The sequence below is a fragment of the Poecilia mexicana genome, unplaced genomic scaffold (assembly GCF_051168715.1).
Source record: "Poecilia mexicana isolate PSO_F unplaced genomic scaffold, ASM5116871v1 scaffold_6, whole genome shotgun sequence".
NCBI classification, from domain to species: Eukaryota; Metazoa; Chordata; class Actinopteri; order Cyprinodontiformes; family Poeciliidae; genus Poecilia; species Poecilia mexicana.
The window spans coordinates 4318046-4332103 of NW_028263375.1; positions in this window are offsets into that span (position 1 = coordinate 4318046).

Below are 14058 nucleotides of genomic sequence, written 5' to 3' on the forward strand. Positions count from 1 at the left end.
CCAGTTGATTACTTCATTTCTAACAGGGGATTTAAATGTAAATCATATCATCAATCAGTTGTGATGGGCAAGAAGTTCACAGCAGGAATGTTATTTAAAATGAGTCAAACCTGCAAATACCAGCATGTTTGTAAACCTTTTCAGGTTGTTGGAAGCGATGATCTGTGGAAAAAACTACAAGTTGTTTTTTTTTTTTGTACATTTATATTTACAAGAAAAAGAAAATCTGAGCAAAATTAAAGGAATGAAAACTTCCTGGATTTGCTGTGAGCAGAGATGGTTATAGAGCTATAGAGGTATCACTCCTTTACTTTCTCGCATGACTTCAGATGTTTTCTCACCACTTAGCGTTTGTATTTATAATAATTTGAAGACTGAATGAATAATAGGAGGATTGTGAAAGCCAGGACCTGCTCTCCTGCTGCGGCAGCATGCGGGAAGCATAGACCCCGGTGGGGGGTGGGACTCTCCGTCACACCTGCGTGCACCTGAGCACCTGGCTGAAAGCTGCGTCAGCATAAAGGTGAATCAGTATGAGAGCGGGTTGCTCACTGCGCCGCTGGGTTTGGGTCCAGCTGTCCGCCGTGTGCCGGTTCTGGTGTCCGGTTGACCTTAGCTGCGGGTTATCACCATGAACACACCGCGCAAGACAACAGAGAAAAGGTCAGGCAGTTTTTATCTCGTTATTTAAGGTTTGTCTGTAATTAGGGGGGAAAAAACTAAAACTTTATGCTGATATGAATTGTGTTGATGTTAGAGGCTGGCAAAATTAGAAACAGCAATATTTTGAGGTACTTGAGATTACTCAAAGAAGTGTGATTTACATCACTAAACTAACGCATTTAACCATTTTTTATTATTTTATTTACTAAAATTAATTTATACTCTTCTGGAATAAACAGTAGAAAATATCAAAAAATTCTGATCAGACTGTCAGTTTTGTTTTCTTCGTTACCAAATAACTAAAATATATCATGATAAATCAAAATTCTTTTGATACGATTTTCTTTTTCATGATAAATGATACGCTAAATGCTAACTCCTGGTTTATATTAACAACTGAGTCCAGAAGGTGTCACTGTTCAGAAATCCAACTGAAGACCAGTTATGACTCAAAAACTCTAGATAATTTCTTTGTTGCTGTTTATTTATTCCAGAATGCATATTACAGAACTAACCATGGAGAGTAGTTTTTGTCTGGAGTTTCTAAAATATAAATATTGTTTCTTAAATTCATGTCAATAAAAGCAGGGACAGTTTTAATGCAGCAGGTTTTGAATAAGTTATTTTGTGTTTGCTTCACTGAAACATATTCACTGTATTTTTTGCAAACTCACCATATGCTAGTTTTTCTTGACAGATTTTCATCAAAGATAAGATATAAAAAACAATTTAATTAATTTATTAAAAATTGACCCTGTCCACAGAAAATTCTCCCAGAAGTCTTCAGGATTATCACCATGTTGCTTTTTAGACTGGCCTTTGTGTTCTTTTGGGCCAGCAGCGGTACTTGTTTTGGATCTTTCCCTTTGAGGCCATTTGTGCCCAGTCTCTCTATTTTATGGTTGAATCATGACCTCTGACCCGGAACTTGACTGAGCTTTAGATGTTCTGGGTTCTGGACCTCCTGGATGAGTCGCTGAAGTGTTGTTGATTGGTGTGCCAAAACATTGATTAACATAAGAATCTTGTTTGCTGCAATTTAGAATCAACATAAAATGACCCAAAACTGACATAAAAAAATGCAAAGAAATCCACTTCTTCAATTTTATTGGCAGTTGGCAAGAAATGTTTAGGTTGCATTAAAGCCACCTTCTGATGTAGAGTGTGACTCAAAATGTCTTAATTCATACGAGTACTATCATATTATGTCAATCAACTTTGTTTTCCAAAAAACCCTAAAATGTGAACACTTTTGCTATCTGAATATTAGAGAAATCCTCCAGGACGTCCTGACGTCGCCACGCAGCCGGTACAGGAACGTGCGCATGCGCGGAATGCACCACAATAAAGCGGAAACTACAAAAAGTGACAGATTCCACCGGCTCCGTCGACATTGTGGCCAAACATTTTTTTTATTATCAATTTTTTTTTTTTTTTTTTTTTTTACCAATTTCCCAGCAAGACCGAGTTCGGAATGGGCTTCACTGTGTTCAAGGTTCGCAAAATGAAGTCTGAGCACACCGCTAATACTATAGTAGCTTAGCTACGCTACAGCAGAGCTAAGCTAATGCCGTAGCATCGATACGAGCTCTGGTGAGCAGTTTGTGATTGGTCAGAAGTTGGTGGCAGAAATTAGCTCAGATAACAATATTGATATTAGCGGACAAGTTGTTTGGTTTTAGTAATCTCATCTAAGCATGAATTAATAATTAAAATTGTATTTATTCATTCATGTATCCATCCATTATCTTGCACGCTTAGTGTGGTCGCGAAGGGAGCTGTCAGACTGGTTCAATTGAATTAATTCTGCAGGGTAGTAATTAGGATTGGCTGTAACTAGCGAAACAATGCGGTTAACCACATCTAGTTAATGATTTAACAGGACGGTTGATCACGTTTTCACAGAGGGGACTTCTGCTTCTTAATAAATCAACATTTGAAGAGTATATGTTCTTTTTTACTCGCATTATCTTTGATATTAAATTTACTTTATCTGAAACAGTTGCTTAATTAAGTGAAACTCGGGTTTGCTTTTTCCTCAGAAATGCCTCCAAACACAAACTGGAAAAGCATTTAAAGGAGAGAAAACGGACATTTCCGCTGCTTATCAAGGTACTGAGATTACGTGTTAATTTCTTTGTTTAATTCTTCAACTGAGTTTTTATTCTTGCCTGTCAAACAGTTTATTCATTATTATAAATTATAGAGGTTGGCATGTTTTTGTGATATTCGTCCCCAAAGCGACCAACTCTATTTCCATCAGCAGCCTGTAAAATAAAAACATTATTTGGATGATTGTGATTTATTAGGGACATGTGCTATTCCTGCACCAGTAGAGAGTGTTGTAGGGTTCCTGTTTGTCTCTGAGAGCATGACTTCTTAGCCCTGGGGCCCTGAGGCCCCATGCTGTGAGGGGTCCTCTCCTCTGACACCCAGGCTAACCCGTTGATGAGTCTTCCTGGAAAGTACCACAGCTTTCAGCTCGCCACTAAATGGAGAAACACTTTGCAGCAGCACTCATGTTTCTAGTGGACATGAATATTAGAATATTGCACAAAAGTTCAATATTTCTAGACAGTCGTCTCAGAAAATAAACCTTAAGGTGATTTACTCCACGTTTTTGTTTCATAGAAAATGAAAACCCATAATTCAGCGTCTTAAAAAAATTAGAATACTGTGAAAAAGTTAATTAATGGAAACTCATGGTGTTATTTATTAAGTGAAAACACCTGCAGAAGTTTCCTGAGCTTTTAAACTGTCTCTCACTCTGCGTCAGTCAGGGGAAGACTGCTGACTGGACAGATGTCCAGAAGACAGACATGGACGTCCTTCACAAGGAGGAGAAGACACAAAAAGCTGGTTGCTTCACATTTCTACTGGATAAAGGATTAATTTAGGCATAATTAGTGATACGTAGGTCATATTTTGTTTGTCTGCAGTTTTAATAACTACATAAGGAAAAAATGTTGCAAAGTAATAAAACCAAGCTGTGGTCTTGGTGCTGCTCTGCTAAACTTATCGATCTGCCATTTCTATCTTTTGATCGCTGGCTGGAGGAAAACCTCTTCAAACACACATTCTCTTTCATTAACCTGAGAACTGCAGCCTGTCTGAGGCATTAACTGAAGATGTTAAAGTGCTCAGAAGTCCCTCCTCACTTTCTAAGTTGGGACATCAATGCACCTGCGTCATCACAGAATGAAATGCAAGCAGCTGCCTTGAACTGACGCGTCACAATCCTGAACAGCAGAGGGGATTTTTCTTTGTGTTTGTTTTTATGTAATATGACTCACTGCTGAAGCTCACATTCAGCCTTTTACACCACAATAGGCATAATTCCCTGTTTCAGGACCTGTAGGTATTTCATGCTTTCAGCTAATCTTTAAATTTATTATTTTTTTCCCTCATTAATGCGCATTATAATATGTCTTAATGCTTCTAATGATGTAGCGCTTATAATGTTTTGATATCTAATCTGTTTTATGCCCAAAGGGGATGAAGTGAAGCATATTTTGTTAAGCATTAAACTTTATACAGTCTCTTATGTTGCCACTGCAAGAGGTGAAACATTTTAGTTGTATTAACTAGTGAATAAATCCAGATATCGTCTGCCACTTCAAGCATCTAGCATGCCGATGTGAGCCGGTCTTCATCATAACATTATATGCAGTAATGAATATATATGTCTGGTATTTCATAAGCTAAGTTCACACAGCAGATCTTGATGGTTATGCGTCTGACTCTTTTTTTCATTGTTGCTGAAATCCAACTTCTGTGTGATCGTTCATGCTGCTAATTAAATGAGGCAGCAGTCGGACTTCTGTGTGAACGATTTCTGACCCCAAAACGACCTGCAGAAGAAGGACTTAAGCGTTCCTCAGCATCGCTCTACTTGTTGTAGTAGTAATGGCCGCTGCTATCTATAAATAGATTTTAACAATTAATCAATTATTGAAATAACCGTCTTCTAGTTTAGTAATCAATTAACTGTTAACTGGAATACAAACAGAAAAAATGGCCATTGCTGTAAGATCAACACACTCAGAGCAGTAAATAAACCAAAACTATACAAAAAAATTTATACACTTTGCATTTAAGATTAAAAAAATCTTTAAATTTGTTGTATGTTGAACTCTCCAAGTGACAGTTTTAGCTTCATCCGGTTTAAATTCTATAAAAGATCATTTTAAAAATCTCCTAGTTAGCACCACTATTCAGATATTAATCAGTAAATCAATAAAATAATCCACAGATCATTTCTACACCGTATTGATGTTAAGTAAAGCTGAAAGGCCTGAGATTTTCACATGTTGATGTTAAGGATTTATTAGCTGCAGCATCCTTGTGTTCACTACAGGAATGCTGTTAGTGCATTTTAGGCAATGCAATGTTCATTTACAATTTTTAAAAAATTCAGTGAATTATTTGTTTATTTGCATTTTTATCCGATTTATCGATTAAGAATAATCGATTACTAACATGACAACCTGCAGTCATGTTTTGGACTGTGGGAGGAAGGAGGAGTACCCAGGGAGAGTCAGGTTGGGATTCAAACCACCGACTCTGTAGCTCCAAGCTAGCAGCGCTACCATCTGTTTATTTTTGCAGGCAGCGCCGCAGCCAGCCTCTTGCCCCCCTGATGGTGGCGTGTCGCCCTGTTATTCTGTTGAACCCTGGCCTGATAGAGTTACTCATCACAGCTTTGTCCCACGCTGACACCGGACCCTCCGAACTGAAACGGGTCATTTAGAGGGAGCGCTCGCCTTTGCTGACACACATTCACATATCGGTGTCACTGAGGTTACCACGGCGACCTCACCGCCCATCAGGGGCTTTTTGTTAACCGACGATGGTCCGCTGCAGCCGTTAATCACCTTTCTACTCATTCAATGTGTGTGTGTGTGTGTGTGTGTGTGTGTGTGTGTGTGTCACAATTTCAAATTTTGCTGTGCGATAAATTGTCCCAGAACTTATTGGGATAATTGATAATATTGGCGTTTGAGACCATTTCTAAGCAATTTAACAGTAACGGCATAAGATTGCAGGAAGACATTCTCAAAGATCAGTAAACTTTATATTCTAATAAACATTTAAAACTGGAACTGGAAGACATTTTAAATATCTAAAATAAATAAACAACAGAAACAAGAAATAAAATTAATGATGAAGTCTCCGTAAATGGAACGTGTCCTTCATAAAAAGGGTTAATTGATACAAAATCCCCCAGGAGACATGACATTTTTAGTTAATTTCATGGAGTAATTGAATCATCTGACTGTTTTTAGTGTCCTTTTAATTTTGGCAGGCTGACTGGTTAATAAAGGGACGTTTCACGAGCAGTCTCATCTCCACCTTACACAAACAAACGCAGTTAGCAGATCCATTTTCAGTTTCTGCAGCAAAGAGTTGGGCATGTAGAAACATCTCACTCAGGCTTTTTAAAGGTGCAAATATGTGCAATTTTAAATTGACATTTGTTTTCTCTATGACAATATAGACCAGGTTATATTTGCTAATTTATTGCAAAAGAAAAAAATTCCCATGTCCCTTAAGGGGCTCCGTAGGTTGAGACCTCAGCACCAAACTGAAGACTTTTATTATCCAGTTTTTGGTAGATAAAGAAAAACAATAAATCATGCAAATGGAAATTATTGAGCTTCTTTTAATTTGTGATGTGATTAATTGATTTATTGCTTATTCTGGTAGGCCTGTGTGTGTGTGTTGCCGTGGGTTCGGTTTTAAATAAATTTGTGAGCCGTCTTTGTGCCAACAGAGACGCCTGTGGCTCTGTTTTAGCGGCGCCCTCGGCACCGTGGGCGCCGCCGACCTGGTGTCTTCCTCCAGGCCGGGTCGTTTAGTGCGACGCCTTCAGGTTGCCATGGCGACTCAGGGACCCTTTCAGCTTGACAAACATTAATTGGGTGTGAGAGGAATGTGGTTTGGACAGCCACCCAGGGAGTTGAGTTAATGAGTGGCTGGCTTCAGGCCGTCGGTTTTTCACGTACTCCCCCATCGCTCTCTCTCTCTCCATACAGGCCCAGGGGCGTTGTTGTGTAATCTGGTCAGATCTAAAATACAGTTATTATATAAGAGGAGCTGACTCACAGCTCGCTGTGTTTCGTTATTTCCTACAGCATAATTTAAGACTTAACGTTTACGTAACTGTTTTTGCACCTTCAAGCTGCCTACTGCCATCTTGTTACTGAAATATAAAGATGCCGCCCTGGGTGGTTGCCCATGTCAGCCATATCAGAAACTGGCGCTAAGCTAACGATAAGCTCTGCTGTTGGTGGAAGTGTGCAAACACTATGTCAAAGTGTTTAACCTTTGACATAGTTTCTGTTTAAATCTACTGTCTGAGGTGTTAATAATTGTAATAATACCTTAAATAACAGAAAATTATAAATATATTTGTTAGAGGTGTGCCGATCGATCGGTCACCGATCATAATCGGGCCGATTTCCGTGAAAAAGTGCATGATCGGTGATCGGCGATCATTGGCTCTTGTTGCCTATACCGATCATCTCATTTCCAACCTGCCTGTGCAGCTGGTCTCCTCTTTCCTTCACTCTGCGCAAACGCGGAGCAACAAATCCTAAGCGATGTGGAACTATAACCACTGAGTGAAAGGGGAAGTTTGCGTGTTGCGGCGGAAAATTGAAGCAGGTCAAAATGCATCAACACAACGAATCTAATACGACATAAAAACAATGCCATACTTGACGGAGGTTGGCTACATCGAGGCTCACTGCAGTAAAAAAGACATACGGAGGATCAGACAGCAGGTAAAGCAGCGCACAGCTACAAACACTCACCAGGATTAGCATGACGGTCAGAAAGCTAAACAAATAACCCGCAAAATTATTTAAGTCTTCGAGCTGCGATGTCAGACGCTGGTTCTGCTCTCCTGTTGAACCGCTGCTACGCTACAGGTAGTAATATTTCACAGACGGAGCTTCGCTTCTGCTCCACCTGGTGGTGACTCTCACACCGAACCTGCTTAAAGCTGCAGCATCTAACCTAAAAAAATAAATTTTACATTCGTATTAAAACTTTCGCTGTCCTAACATGAGACAGATAATCTCTAAAAAAATAATCGATCTCCTCCCTGATCTGCATAATTACTCCGCTCAGTCAGAAACAGCCAATCAGAACTAGCAGTAATCAGCTAGCCGCCATGCTAACAGGAAGTTTTCATTCAGTAACTCTGGATTGTTTATTGTAATGGAACCTGTTTTTGCCTTTGAATGTTAAGTTTTATACTTGAACTTCTTGGCAATGTTGAGAGGTTTTATTTTGGCTCTTTGCATTATTTAGCCTCTTCAGAGCCTTCATATGTTATCAGTCTGTTAAAGATAGTATTATCAATAGCAGTACAATTTGCACAATGCCCGTTTTGTTTAGTTTTCTTCTTGGAAAAAGTTATTAAAAACAAGTTTTTGTCTAAATTAAGGTGAATTCATGGTTCCTTTTTCCACATAATGTAACCGGTAGGGTTTATGATAAAAAATAAATAATAATTATGTGATCGGTATCGGTGATCGGTATCGGTGATCGGCCCTCGTGGGTGATCGGTATCGGTATCGGCAGGAAAAAACCTGATCGGCACATCTCTAATATTTGTTGTTGAGCTCCTATGTCTATTTATTCAGTAATTTAGAAGTAATGATTTTTGGATTGAAAATGTTGCTTATTTTGTCGATTATGTAGTTTTTGATTGACTCCCATCTCTAGTATAAATTAGTGAAGGGGTGAATTGATCCTCAAAAATAAAACGGATGATTAATTATGGCATTCACGTGGTTTAGTTTACATTTACAGCCTGAAACCTGTTTTTAGTTCCAATAAGTCACTAAAAGTAATTTCATTCAGTAATTTTCATTTATCATCCTCCTGAACATTAACTGTCTAAATATAGTCAATTTAAAATTGCAGCTGATGACATTTTTCATGTCTCATACGATGCAGTTAATATTTCAGTAAAATGTTGGAATAAGATTTAGAAAGTGCTTCTTCCTCCTCCTAATTGGATTGCATAACCATGATGAATAATCAGGATTAACCTTTAAGCCGTGCATGGGGCTCTCCGGCTGGAATTAATTAGTATTTACCTGCAGCATCGACCCAGAAGAATCTTACTTTTCTCTTGTTGTTTACATCTGCATCAGATAAGTGGCAAGAACCTAAAGCATGGTGCCTTTTGCTAACGCTTCACCCAGAGACTGTTAGCTTGTTGTCCTCATTGCCTGTGATGGAAGATGATTGGTTGACAAAAGGCCTAATGGGTGAAGATGAGGCTTAAGATGCTCATGTTACCTGTGTGAGCTGGCCCACCAGGTCATCACCCCAGTAAGACCAAAGAGACTGGAAACTTCATCACACTGGGATGAGGAAGCAAAGAGGAGGTTAGGGAGTTTGCAGGCCTCAGCAAGTCAAATAGAAACATCGGCTTCTGTTTATCAAACCCTTTAAAAAACTAGCTAGCTAGCAAGGTAGCTACCGGTACTAGCTGCTAATAATAGCCTCACCTGATTCGAGTCACAGAACTGCTCAATGTGACTTAATTTTTTGCCTGACAAAAATGTCCCGCAAGAAAAACATTTATACAATTGTAATTAGTTCTCTTGGACAAAATTTAAGACGTTTGATTAACGTATTTAAGGCCAACTCGCATTTTTTCACATTAATTTACAACTTTTTAAGGCCTTAATTTTAGATGTGTGAATTTAAGATCTTTTAAGGGCTGCAGTGTTTTAAAACTGCTCAGCCGCCCTGTACATGAGGAATCTGGTGACCCCAAAGTGGCCACCAGGGGGCGCTGAGGGGCCTCCGAAACTTGAAGGGAAAATGAGGAAAAAGGCAAAAATATAAAACTTTTATCAAATAAATGTTTTTATTATAATTTTTGATACCATAAGATATAATCTGTTGTTGAATCATTATTATAAAATATAAGTTAAAATAACTTATGTAATAAAATTTATCAACCTGCTTCGATCCTCAAGCAGAACGAAATGAGAAGTTTCTCACTATAAAGAGCAAAGGAACGTCCAGCAGCAAAATGCTGCAAAACCCCTAAAACCTGAAATCAGAAGTTATGAGGCAAAATAGTGAATAAACATGAGAAAAAACAAGTTTCTGTTTCTGTATGTATTGTGTAGCGTTGTCTGTGTGTTTGCAGTGAGCTAATTCAGTTTGGGCACCCCTGACCAAGGCCCACATCGTTCGGTTTGGAGCTTCACATTCTGTTGAGGCAATATTTTAACCATTTGCAGAAAAGCCACAGCACACGAGACATAGTAGACATGGCCCGTTGTCATCACCCACAGCGGCCTGCTGATGCATGCAGTCGCCTCCGTCCTCAGGTTCTGAGGCCAGAGCCGGGGCATTCAGGTCAACACCTGCCCCGCTCCCAGCAGGCGCTGCAGCTGCCACTCCTTGGCGCATTTGCAGCAGTTAAACTTTGCTTTCTACACGAGCACCTGCACAGCTCTAGCTCTGAACCGGGTTCTCTAGAATCACGGAGACATTCTGCGGCCGGCTGACCCAGACATGGGGCCCTGGATCCAGTCTCATTCCAGGAAGGGAAGGCAGCAAAGCCTGGATGAAAGAATGATTAATGAGGTAAGACTCTGATAACTGTAAAGAGGAACACAGCTGACCAAAAGGTCAAAGTTCAACTATCCAGGAACCGCCTGCTAACCTGCAAAACACTGAATATCTTCTTGTCAGTTTTTCACTTGATCTGAACAGAATATGAGTAAATATGATCATTTGTTTTAGTCATGAATTAGCTGCCGTGTTTCAATGACAGTAAACTGTTAGGAATCCTGTTTCCATCTGCAGGTTTTTCATTGTAAGACGATTATTGTTGATTAGAATATAACATTTTTTAATTGAAACCTTTATTACAAGTAATACAATTTACCATAAAGCTTAAATATATTTTGAACTGCATTAATAGTTCCCCAAATAATAATTTAATCACATTAACACTGGATATTTTTTATTCTTATTATGAAAATGAGGCATTTTATGGTCTAAATATCGACATGCACTCGTCCTAAAGCAACCAAACTATCCCAGAGTGGAAATTTATTTTAAACAAATTAGTCCACATGAACAGTGCTCTGTAAATTATCCTTCCTTGTCTGCTAATTTAGTTTTAAATGCTGCGTTTGAGTGTCCAGGCATTAAACTAACATTATTATGGCCTTCAAGCTAATGAGTGCAGAGCTTTAACTGGAAATGACTGCTCATATATTTCTGCATCTTTCTGTAAGATGCAGAAATTCATTCTCTGAGCAAATGACATTTTAATCAGCCTTAGATTCATTTTTGAGTCCGATTTTTATTTTTATCGTCCAGCCATCTGGTAATCGGGGCCACATGAAGCGACCCGTGGCCCAGTTCTGGTTTTTCTGTCAGTCTGGGTCTGAAACAGGACGCTCTTCTGTGTTCATGGATTTTACTAAACCTGGAATGATGAGTAATGCATTATAGAGAGGATTATGCTCTCTATGTAGGTGGTCCCGGCGGGTCAACATGGCTGACACAGATACTGCATGTAGTAGTAGGTCAGCCTCCGTCTCCTGCCACCGCCCCGTTTTATAAAAAATACACAAATCCGGTCGGGTCGTGATTTACCTACAGACTGAGAACTGGGCCCAAACAGAGAGACGAGTTCATCCATAACACCGCTCACGCTCAAAGCTAAAGGACGTTATGAGAAAATGAAGGAAAGAATAAAAGAGAAACTCTGACAAAGTGAGGCAGCGCTTGGTTGCTGTTCTCCTCAGATCTGAAACAAACTCCCTGAAAACCTGAGGAGTGCAGAACAGAACTGAACCGTTTCCAGTAGCCATCAGCTTGTTTACTGCAGCTTTCCCATAAAACTCAAAATTATTTTATCGGTTAATATTTTATCAAATCTTTTAGAGGTGCAGAAAAAAATATTCTATGGACGACCAGAAGTCCTAGTTCTGGGAAATCTGAATTGACTCAAATTGATTTTGAAGAAATATTTAAGTTGTATGTCTTTGCCGCTCCTTTTTGCATGTCGTATTACTCGTCCAGTCAGTCAGAAGGCCGTCCAGCTCGTCGCAAGTTTCCCTGAATAACTATTTAGGAATCCTCTGTATCCACCTGCCATACGGATATTTCGTACTTAAGAAAAAGTTAGACAGCTAAGCTTACCTAAAACTTGTAATTTAAGTTAGAGCTGTTTCAAATATAAACTGATGTAATTTGATAGAGAACTTTACGGAATAGTTTTGAATAAATGTTCCTCTTGTTAATGCCACCTTTTCCTCTTGTCTCATAATTTAGACAGACCATTTGAATAGAGGAATTGTTTCTGAATCGAATTGTGACCCTAAAAATCAGAATTGAATCGAACTGCTGGACACTGAAAGATTCTCTGTTTTCAGTTTTTGTGGCTGTTTGCTTCTTCTGTACGTCAAACCGAATCTAACGGACTGATGAGTTGCTGTTGGGCAGATAAGCATCATCCTGCAGAGAAATTCCTTCATTTATTAAACTAACGTCTAACTTTTCCCTCTTTCTGGTGGAGGAACCATTCCTCATGGATGCTATAAGTTGCAGCTTCATTTTCAGCTGCATCCTCAACGAGTCGCAAATTTGCTCAAAATACCCCCCAAAAATCACACATACTCACCCACTCCACCGATGCTGAATATGATGATGACATTCTGGGTTTGCTTTAAATTGGGCTTTTTAACAGCTTGTCAGATGTTCTTGGGTTTATATGAGAATCTGGGTTGGTATCAGTTTCTATTGTTGCAAGAGTCCCAGTTCAGTCAGTTATATCCTCACAAATAAAAAGTCCAACTGATGATGAACCACTTTGAGGAGAGAAATGATCTGGTTTCCAAAAGTGGAGAGAGGATTATTCTTCAGTTCTCTAAAAGGCACGGTCACATGGTCCCATTTTATAGCAAAATCTAGTAACTATGTTACCCACAGTGATTATTAGTTCTGTATGCATAAAACATGACTTAAAAAATTTGATGCCTTGTCAGTGGCGCCCCCAGAAAATTTTCATAGGGGTGACCAGGCCAGGACAAATAATGGGGGGGCAGATAAAAAAAAAGACTTTCAGTTGTTAGCTTTTTTATTATTTAGCTTTTATTTATTATGTTTACGGATTAGTGGCTCTGAAGTGTTAGCTTCTGCTAACATTTTTGTTGGTATAGCATTTTAGCGCTAGTGTCTGCTAAATATTGTTTTGATATAGCGCTTTAGCATTAGCTTCCACTAAGTACCATGTTGGTATAGCATTTTAGCGCTACCGTCTGCTAAATATTGTTTTGATATAGCGCTTTAGCATTAGCTTCCACTAAGTACCATGTTGGTATAGCATTTTAGCGCTACCGTCTGCTAAATATTGTTTTGATAGAGTGCTTAATTTCCCTGGGGGCGCCATTGAGCTTTGTACGAGCAAGCGTTTAGGCGCCCCAGTGGCTGCCAATGGAGACTGAAGGATTCCACAAACATGCATGACAGAATCAAGCAACACTCCAGGTATGTTTTTGGTTAGGAATGATATTATAGCATGATGTAAAGCCCATTTTCCCCCCTCTTCAGACCTAGAGTCAGTAAAGGTTTTGTAGAGACGGAGTAAAACGTTACCATAAACACTGCGTCGGCCTAATGTGAGCGCCATTAACATGCGAGTCACAATTGATCCTCTGAGTGCGTCAACTTGTGAACTTGACCTACATCTCAGATGGTGTAACGAAGAAGCTGCTGGGCCTCTAAATGTGCAGATGGTGCAGAACAGCTTCCAGGTCAGGCTGCCCGGCTGCTCCCTGCTGGACAGACGCTGGTCGGGTGGCAGAGTTTGGCCGCTGTGACACCTGCCGGCCCGGCAGAACCGCTCCCATCTGGCCCGACGCAGCATGTCCAACCACCTGCCGCGCTGACCTCCTGGCTTACACTCGAGCTTTACTCCTCTCATCCAGGATGTGTTGTTTTTAAAGATGAGCAGAGACAGAATAAAGGAGCTACTGTCCTACAGCATGCCGGACCCGGCTGACTGGGCAGTAATGAAATACAGAACACCCTCTGGGGCTTCATGCTACAGAAATAGCAACATTTTTCCTGTCACCAAAACATGTTGATTTACAGATTATATTTTTGGTGGCTGGGCGAAACTGCTGTGAGCAAAGATACTTGTGCTTATTTCTGATGTGTCTATTGCTATCAAAACAACATGTTAAATATGAAGCGCTGCACTTTAATCTGCCCAATAACTGGAGGTTAAACAGACAAGTGGCATTTAGTCCCTTCCAGTTTGTCTTTTATTAACCAGCTGAGAGTAAAGCTGTAGGGCAGCGAGGGCCGGACCAGCAGGGTCAGGTTTAGTAGCACGTT